This window comes from Mustela lutreola, chromosome 4 (assembly GCF_030435805.1).
Source record: "Mustela lutreola isolate mMusLut2 chromosome 4, mMusLut2.pri, whole genome shotgun sequence".
Classification (NCBI taxonomy): domain Eukaryota; kingdom Metazoa; phylum Chordata; class Mammalia; order Carnivora; family Mustelidae; genus Mustela; species Mustela lutreola.
The window spans coordinates 140,080,599-140,089,585 of record NC_081293.1 but is presented as its reverse complement, the minus strand read 5'-3'; the positions used below and the strand labels follow the sequence as shown (position 1 = coordinate 140,089,585).

The window sequence follows — 8,987 nt, the reverse complement described above, 5'->3', positions numbered from 1 at the left end:
TTGGGGGCGCCTGGGTGGCTCAGTGGGTTAAAGCCTCTGCCTTCGGTTCAGGTCATGATCTCAGGGTCCTGGGACTGAGCCCCACATCGGGTTCTCTGCTCAGCGGGGAGCCTGCTCCCCTTCCCTGTCTCGCCTGCCTCTCTGCCTACTTGTGATCTCTTCTGTCAAATAAATAAATAAAATCTTTAAAATAAATAAATAAATATATATATATATATATATATATATATATTGTTTTAACTTTTGTGTTTGGGTTGGCAGTCAGTCTGGATTTGTGTGTTGTTAATGATGGATGGGTCCAGGTAGATTTATCCCATTAGAACATTTAATTTATCTCATGCCATTTATAGAAAAGACACTTTTCCGCATTGTACTGCAGAATTATTTTGTCATAAACTAGGTGACTGGAATGTCTCCACAAATTTGTGCACACTCCGTTTTTTTCCATTGGGAAGGTTGTCTGTCCTTGTGCCTATCCCACATTGTCTTAATACAGCTTTATAGTGACCCTTGATACTTGGTAATGTTAGGACTTGAGATTTATTCCTTTGGAGATTGCTTTGGCTATTGTTGGCCTTTTACATTTCTGTAATAGTTTTAGGATCGTCTAGTTTCCACCAAAATTCCCGAGATTTAGATTGGGATTTATACCACTGATCTACTGCTGCACAATGAATCACCTTCAAATCAAACAGCATAAAGCAATACGTGTTCTCTCAAACACTTAGCTATCTGATGGTTCTGGTATCTCTCAGGAGGTTAGAGGCAAGATGTCATTTGGGGCTGCATGCCTATGAAATGTGGACTAAAGCTAAACTATCCACGTTTGCTAAGACTCGCTGTTGACTCACTCAATTCCTCACTATTAGCTGGGACTCTCTGCAGGGGAGCTTTTGAGTGATCTCAAGGCATGGTAGGTAGATTGTTTTCCTCAGAGCAGGTAATCCAAGAGAGAGAATGGTGAGAGAAGGTGACCAAAATGGAAGCTGTAGAATCTTAGTTAAACTAGTCTCTGAAGTGATAAACTATCATTTCTGTAGCATTCTGTGTGTCACGTAGACCAACCCTGGTATAATGTGGGAGCCCATTACAAAGGGGTATTAATATCAAGGGATGAGGATCATTGGAAATCAATGTAGAGTAAGGGTTTCATTAAATCTGTAGATAAATTTTGAAAGAATTGGTATCCAAACATGATTGAGTCATATAACCAAAAACACAATACATCCCTACATTTATTTAGCTCTTTTTAAATATTTCTCAATCATGCCATTTAATTTTTAGTGTCATTTTCACACATCCTTTGTTAGATTTACTTCTAAATATTTGGCTTCCAATGCTTCTATAAATTATTTCATTTTTAATTTCTATTGCTGCTGTGAGCAATACAATTTAGCACATTGGTCTTATATCTAGTGAAGTTTCTTAATTTGCTTAGGGGTTTTAAATTTTTTCTAACCATTATTTTACATATTCTAAGTTCAGAGATATGTCATCTGTTAATAATAGTTTTATTATTTTCCAATCCTTAATGCAATTTTTTCTTCTTGCCATTATTACATGGATGAGGATTTCTAGTAAATATTTAAGAGAAGTGATGATGATGAATATTATTGTCCTTTCTACTGATTATTGAGGTATAATATGCATACAGTAAAGTGAATGTCAGAAATGTATAGCTTAATTTTTGCAAGCAGAACACATCCATCCAAAAACTCAACATAAACAGTTGGAAGTATAATCAATCTCTTGACTTCAGACCACATACTTTTACCTCCTTCTATATTTGTGTAAGTGGAATCATACAGTATATGATCTCGTTCCTTAAATTTTTTGCTTTGCCACTCATATTAGAACTTGTAGATACTCTTTTTATGGTAAAGTAAATTCCCTTCTATTTCTGGTTTGACAAGAAGACTTTTTAAAAATGATACATGGGTGGTGACTTCTATGAAATTCTTTTATTGTGTCTATAAAAATAGTTTTTTCCTTTATTTTTTCTGTTAATGTGATCTTTCATAGTGATTTGATTATTAAATCAGCTTTTCATTTATGGATAAGTCCCTTTTGGTAATGCTGAACCATTTCTTTTTAATTATCACAGAATTTGACTTGCATATATATTATTGAGGATTTTTGTCTATATTCTTGAGGATGATTCCTTGGTACTTTGCTTTTTCTTTTAATAATGTCTCTATCATGTTTTGGTAGCAGGATTCTTCTGGCTTCTTAAAATATATTAGTGAATCTTCCCTATTATCAGGAAAAGTATTGTGTAACATTAGTATTTTCTGTGTATATAATATTTCATAGAATTCACTGATAAAAACATCTAAACCTAGGTTCACTTTGGTGAGAATGTTGTCAATAACAGATTTAATTTCTTAATTTCTTTACTTGATAAATGAAGTAATTCCAGTTTTCTATGTGCTCTTACCCCTCCTATAGTTTTATTTTGAGGAGTTTTTGCAGTTCATTCCAATATTCTAATTTACTACTAAAAAGTTGTTCATAATCTCTTATGATCTTTTTTGATCCAGTGAGGAAAAGTATAGATGCTACCGTATTGCCAATTGTCATCCTTGATTTTGTTGTCTTATTCATTCTATTTTTTTTTTTTTTTTTACTCAGTCTTGCTAGGGGTTAATCAATTTTATTCATGTCTTCAAAAAGTTTAAAGATTGCTTCTTTTGAATGTTTGCATTACATTTTATTGATTTGATTTATTCTTTTAATTATTTCTTTTCTTTTATATTTCAGATTTGATTCACTTTTTCTTTCCAACTTCTTGAAATAAAAGCATATATAATTTATTTTCAAGTTTCCTATTGTCTAGTACAGGCATTTAAAGTTATACTTCTGTTCCTGATTTTAGAGGAAAAGCTTTCTCAGATTTTCACTGCTGAGTATGATGTCAGCTGTGGGCTTGTCATATGTGGCCTTTATTATGTTGATAAAGGTTCCCTCTGTACCCATTTGGCTAAAGACTTTTATCATAAATGGATGTTGAATTTTGTCAAATTCTTTTTTTTTATTAAGATGATCACATCAACTTTTTTTTTCCAATTTGGAAGTAGTCATGTATTAAGTGACCAGATTACAAAAATAATCTTGGCAGATACCTTAGTTCATCCTACTAATAGTCCTACTGATCTGGTCCTCTCTGCCACCAGCATCTCCACCTTCAACAAAATGGATGGTCTTTTTCTTCATTCCCCTCATGGAGTAGGTAATTTGAAGGGCTATAAGAAGTTGTTTGCTTCTTTGAAATGTTTTCCCACATTATAGACCTTGTGAATCAGATCCTCTCCCATGCAGATGCTGCCATATATACCAAGAGATTGCTCAATCAACGTGTTGTCTGTCAGGGCAATGCACTTCTTACTTATTTTGCCATCACCACACTCATAGATAAATTTATTCACTGGTTTCAGGTTTGGATATCCCCATGCTATATATGGTTCCACAATTGTTAGTATGTTAACTGAAGCCTTGTTGAACTTACCAAGGTGCCACTGAAGATCTGATGAAGGCAAAGAAGCAGCAACACCTTTCAAACCTTTGAGTTCACACCATTGACATCTCTGATCCCAAGAAGATGCCAGTTTGTATTCCACAGGTACACAGAAGTTGCCATTTGTTCTTGACATTCTCACCATTCACATCTAAGTTCTGTACATCTGCCTATATTCCTTGTGGTAATGGTTAGCTTTTTTCATAGATAAGCTTCCTTCTTGCCTTCTGAAACATCTTGTGGGCAAACTGCTTTTTTCAGACACTCGATCATCAACTCTGCATAATTCTTTTGCTTTTTCTTAAGGTTTTCTGGAATAGCCAGTTAAAAAAAAAATCATATAGTTTTTATCCTTCATTTTGTTAATGCAGTGTATCACATTTCATTAATTGGTTTGTATATCAGTGAATCATTCTTGTATCCCTTCTTGTATTCCTGGAATAAATTTTACCTGGTCAGGGTACGTGATCTTTTAAATAAATTGTTAAATTCAGTTTGCCCATATTTTGTTGAGTTTTGAATCTATGTTTAGAAGGAATATAATGTAATTTTCACTTTTTCTAGTGTTCTTGTCTGATGTTGGTATCAGGTTATTGCAGGCCTCATAAAATGAATTTGAATGAGTTCCCTCCAATTCTGTGTCTATGAAAGAGTTTGAGAAAGACTGGTATTTATTCTTTAAATATTTGGTAGCATTCACCAGTGATGCCTTCTGGTCCCAGACTTTAATTTATTGGAATATTTTTGATTACTCATTCAATCTCCTTACTAATAATCAGTCTGTTCAAATTTTCTATTTCATTATGATTCAGGCTTGTTAGGTTGTTTGTCTGTAGGAATTTATCCATTTTTTTTTTTCTATGTTGTGTAATTTGTTGGCTTTGAGTTGCTCGTAGTAGTGTCAAGGTCCCTAGTATTTCTATAGTATTAGGTATAAATATCTTTCATTTCTTTTTTTAATTATTGAATCCTCTCTTATTTTCTTAGTGAGCCAATGTGGGTGAACCTTAGGGACATTCTGCTAAATGAAGCAAATCAGAGAAGGACAAATACTGTATGATGTCTCTTAATGTCATCTAAAGGAAAAGAAAAGAAAAAGGCTTATGGGTAGAACAGATTAGTGGTTTCCAAAGCATAGGCAAGGGTTCTGGCATGTAAGAAATGGATGAACTGTTTATATTATTTTTAATTTAAATAAATTGTTTTAAAAACAACATAACAAATTATTACTTTAAGCCTCAAAAATAAAGCTACCACTCTCTCTCTAAATGCTGCTTTAACTATATATTTCAAATTTTTTTCCTCACAAATTTTGAAATGTTGAGTTCAAAGTATTTTGTAACCTTCCATTTTTGTTTCTTTTATCTTTTAGAGAAATATTTAATTTCCAGGAAATCGGGAATTTTCTTGTCTGTATGTGCCTGTTCTCTTTCTCTGTTTTAATTCCTAACTTTCACTGTGGTTAGTTAACATACTCCAAATAAATGTGGAGTATAATATACTCCAAACAAATTCTTTGAAGTTTGTTGATGCCTGCATTATGGCATTGCCAGTGTTAGTAATATTTAATATGCACTTAAATGTAAATCTTCATTGTTGGATGCGGTATTCTAACCATGTGAAATATGTTCATTCTACTGTTTATGTAATCAAGAACTTGAATGATTTTCCATATCCTTTCAGCTTCTGATTATCATGAATTGCTGGTACTATGTGTAAGTCTTCCACAGTGATAAGTTTGTTTCTTCTTTTAGTTCTGTTTTTACTTTATATATTTTGAGATCATGTTAATAGAATCAAACAAACTTAAAAATTTTGGTAGCCTCCTTTGTCATTATGAGTTGTTATTCTTTATGTCCAGTAGTGATTCTTGAAGTCTACTTGTTTGGAAATTAATGTAGCTACATTAAGTTTCTTTTGGCTATTGTTAATCATCTTTTCACGAAACCTTAAATTATCTGTCTGTTGTGTTTCTTGAAAGGATGCCTCTCTTCCAGCATCACAAACGTTTACTCTCTCTGCTTTTGGTTGCTATGATGAAATCATAGCAAAAGGGTTTCTTTCTTAAAAAGGATAACAATGCAAAATAGAAGTAGCACTTGTAGGTGAAGGAGCTTGGAGGCTAATGTTTCCCTGAAGTTGTAAATCCTTGGGAATTAAGACAAATCTTTCCAAGTCCATGAAATTTGTGCACTTGCTGCTTTTGCTTCTCTTCTATAAGGTCATAAAATCTATGACAAGAATTTCTTTTCCACTGATTGCTGTAGCCCTCAGTACTCAGAGATGTGCCTTGCTAATATTGGAAGTATATAAATATCTATAACATGCTGTGGAATTTAATTTTGCTTCCCAGCAGTTCTCTGAGGAAGGTTCTATTATCTCCTTTTTGCTAATAATATAATTGAGTCTGAAAAAGGTTAGGTAACTTCATTAAGGTGAATAAATTAAAGAGTGGAAACAGAATGAGGTCTGTCTGATAGGAGAGGAAAACACTTCACCCTCATCGTTGTGGTGGTGGGGAACCTTAGCTAACAGACAGTAAAGTAATATGGAGGCTCAGAGCTCCTGCTCTAGTCCAGGTTACAGACCATTTGCCCCTGTGGTTTTAGGCAAGTTACTTAACTTCTCTCTGCCTGTTTTCTTATCTGTAACGAGAGGCGACAGTACCTCTGTCATTGAGTTGTTTTAAGAATTAGGTCAGTTAATACCTAGAGAAAATTTCTTACTTATAAGGCTGGTTTACTTTTCCCCCCACAGGTAGTATCGGATCCAACTTTAGAGGAAAAGGAGAGATGATCTTATTGGATTGCTCTCAGCATCTCTAAATTTTGTATACTTGGTTTTGGACTCCTATTTTCTTCTGTTATAGGGAGGAAGGGAAATGCCTTTTTTATAGTGTACATTCCTTCTCCTGTGGATCTCGACTATTTATTTAGTTTGGACCTTAGGGATGGAGTTTTTGCATTTGTCTTTCATAACCTCAATCTCTCCCTGTTTGTTGGATCTTTCCCATAAGCACTTATATATGTTAAAAGATTTTTTTTTAATTTTTTTCAAGATTTTATTTATTTATTTGACAGAGAGATCACAAGTAGGCAGAGAGACAGGCAGAGAGAGAGGAGGGGAAGGAGGTTCCCAGATGAGCAGAGAGCCCGACATGGGGCTTGATCCCAGAACCCTGAGACCATGACCTGAGCCAAAGTCAGAGGCTTAATTCACTGAGCCACCCAAGCACCCCTATGTTAAAAGCTTCTTATCCTTAGAAACTCTTCCTATATTTTTAACTAACCACCACTACTTTGAAAATCAACAAATTGGTTATATTTTGTCTTACTTTCCAAATCCCCACTTATTAAACCATCTTACCCCTTGATTTCCATACTTTGTCTGTTGCTCATCTTCAACACAGTTTTTAAATACTAAAATTCCTAAAGGATAGGTAATATCTTCTGATTCATTGTCAGTAGCTCTCAAACTTGGCTGAGTGTCAGAGTCACCTTAGGAATTCTAGAAAAATTACTAAAAGGTGAACATCTCCCTCAGAGGTTGTGATTTAATTAGCATGGGTAAATTCTAGGCCTCTGCCTTAAAAAAAAAAAAAAAAAAAAAAAAAAAGCTATTCTAATAGTTAGCCAAGTCAGTATTTTAACCTTTCCCTCCAGTTGATTTCACTTATAGGTGTAGCTTTATTTACTATATCTGAGTAACAAACTTCTCCATTTATATTTTAGATTTGGGGAACTTTTGTCATACGGCTATTGACATTTTTAGGAAATGTGAGATCTTGAACCAGACCATGCACATCATACTAACACTTAATATAGCTCACTGTAAAAAACCTGAGGAGAGTTTTGCAGTACCTTGGTGGCTCAGTTGATTAAATAACTGCCTTCACTTGGGTCCTGATTGCAGGGTCTTGGGTAGGGCTCCAAGACCTACTCAAGTGGGGAGTCTGCTTCTCTCTCTGTCTCTCACCCACCTCATGCTCTCCCTCCCTCTCTCTTTCCCAAATAAATAAACTAAACTTAAAAAAAAAAAACCAATAAAACAAACAAATACAAAACTTGAGGAGTGTTTTAGCCATGCTAGAAATAGATCTAGCAATCACCTTTATGCATCATTTTTCCTGAGCCCAAATTAGTTTGTATTTGGAGTTTGTTACAGAATACAGTTCAAAATGGTGGCCTTATAATAGGGAACAGAAAAGGAACCCTAGAGAATGGGTGAGCTCTAAGACAGGAAAAGACCAAAAAAGAAGTTTTTAAGTGAGCAAGTTACAGACAGTGAAATACTTAGTCTTTTTTTCCCCCCTCTCTGCTGAAAGTTTGTCACCTTAATCTCTCAAACCTGTTTGTGTTTCTTAGGATAACTTGATATGAAAGCTTAGTAACCATACAGATAAAATAAGGCATGTATAAACTGTTTCTGGCAGTTTAAATATGTCCCAAAAAATATTTCTGACAGGGTTATATGGAAGGGAAAATGAATTACTAAGTGTGAATGAATCTGACACAGTGCTTGCAGAGAGCTTTGGCTTACCAAAGTAAATTTGCCTTTCTTGAAGAACTATCTATGGACAGCCTCTCTCAGCTGATATTTTTACCAATAAATTTTAAAATTCTGTTGATTTATGTCTCCTATATAAACCACAGAACTATAAAGTTTCCTCTTCTCATCCTTCCTTCAAGTACTTGTGAAAGATGCTTTAATTTGTCATATAGATTTGCACAAGGTAAATAATGGAAGGAAGATCAAGAATTTTCAGAAATCTGCATTAGATAAATTTCCCCCCTCTGCTATCAATTCAAGTTCATTAAATTTTCCTATAGTTCCATTACTGTTGATGTTTACAACATTGTTTTCATAAGCCCAACTCTTTAGGTCCTTGAGAATGCCAACTCACTAATTAATCATGTTTATTCTAGTTATATGTTCTTTCCTAAAGAATATAAAACAAATCCTTTATGATACCATTATGATCCAGAATAATTCACAATTCTTCTGGGAGGAAAAAAAAAAACAAAAACAAAAAACTGTCCCAAATGTCATATCCTCCACTCAGAGACCCACACTAAAATTTTGACATTCCTAAATCAAGCTGAAAGGGATTTTTTAGTGAATATGATATCTTGTTTCTGCTAGTTAACTGTTACCAAAACACTTGGGGCAGATTTTAAAGTTGATAGAGCCTCTAGTTTAAACTATCTAACAGTTAAATATAAATTACTATTTCTTACTATTCCTTCCATTTGTTTCCACATTGCTATAAAAATTGTACCAATATATACACATACACATATGTAACTTAGCAATCAGAAGAAGCATTTTTTCTAAATAAAACCATCTATTTAAAAGTAAAAATAAAGTTGCTTGCTTGATTTTTAGTTAATTTGGAATGAAATAATTCCATTGGACATTGTTTACTGTAGGTTGGTAGATTCTGTAGCCAAGCTGAAATTATATAAAGTTCCCT

At 33.9% G+C, this 8,987-nt stretch overlaps 1 pseudogene; it reads right to left on the bottom strand.

Annotated features, from left to right (window-relative positions):
* Positions 1–3,123: 3,123 nt before the first annotated feature.
* On the bottom strand, positions 3,124–8,763 carry LOC131830392 (60S ribosomal protein L7-like; annotated as a pseudogene).
* Between the last annotated feature and the right edge of the window lie 224 nt (positions 8,764–8,987).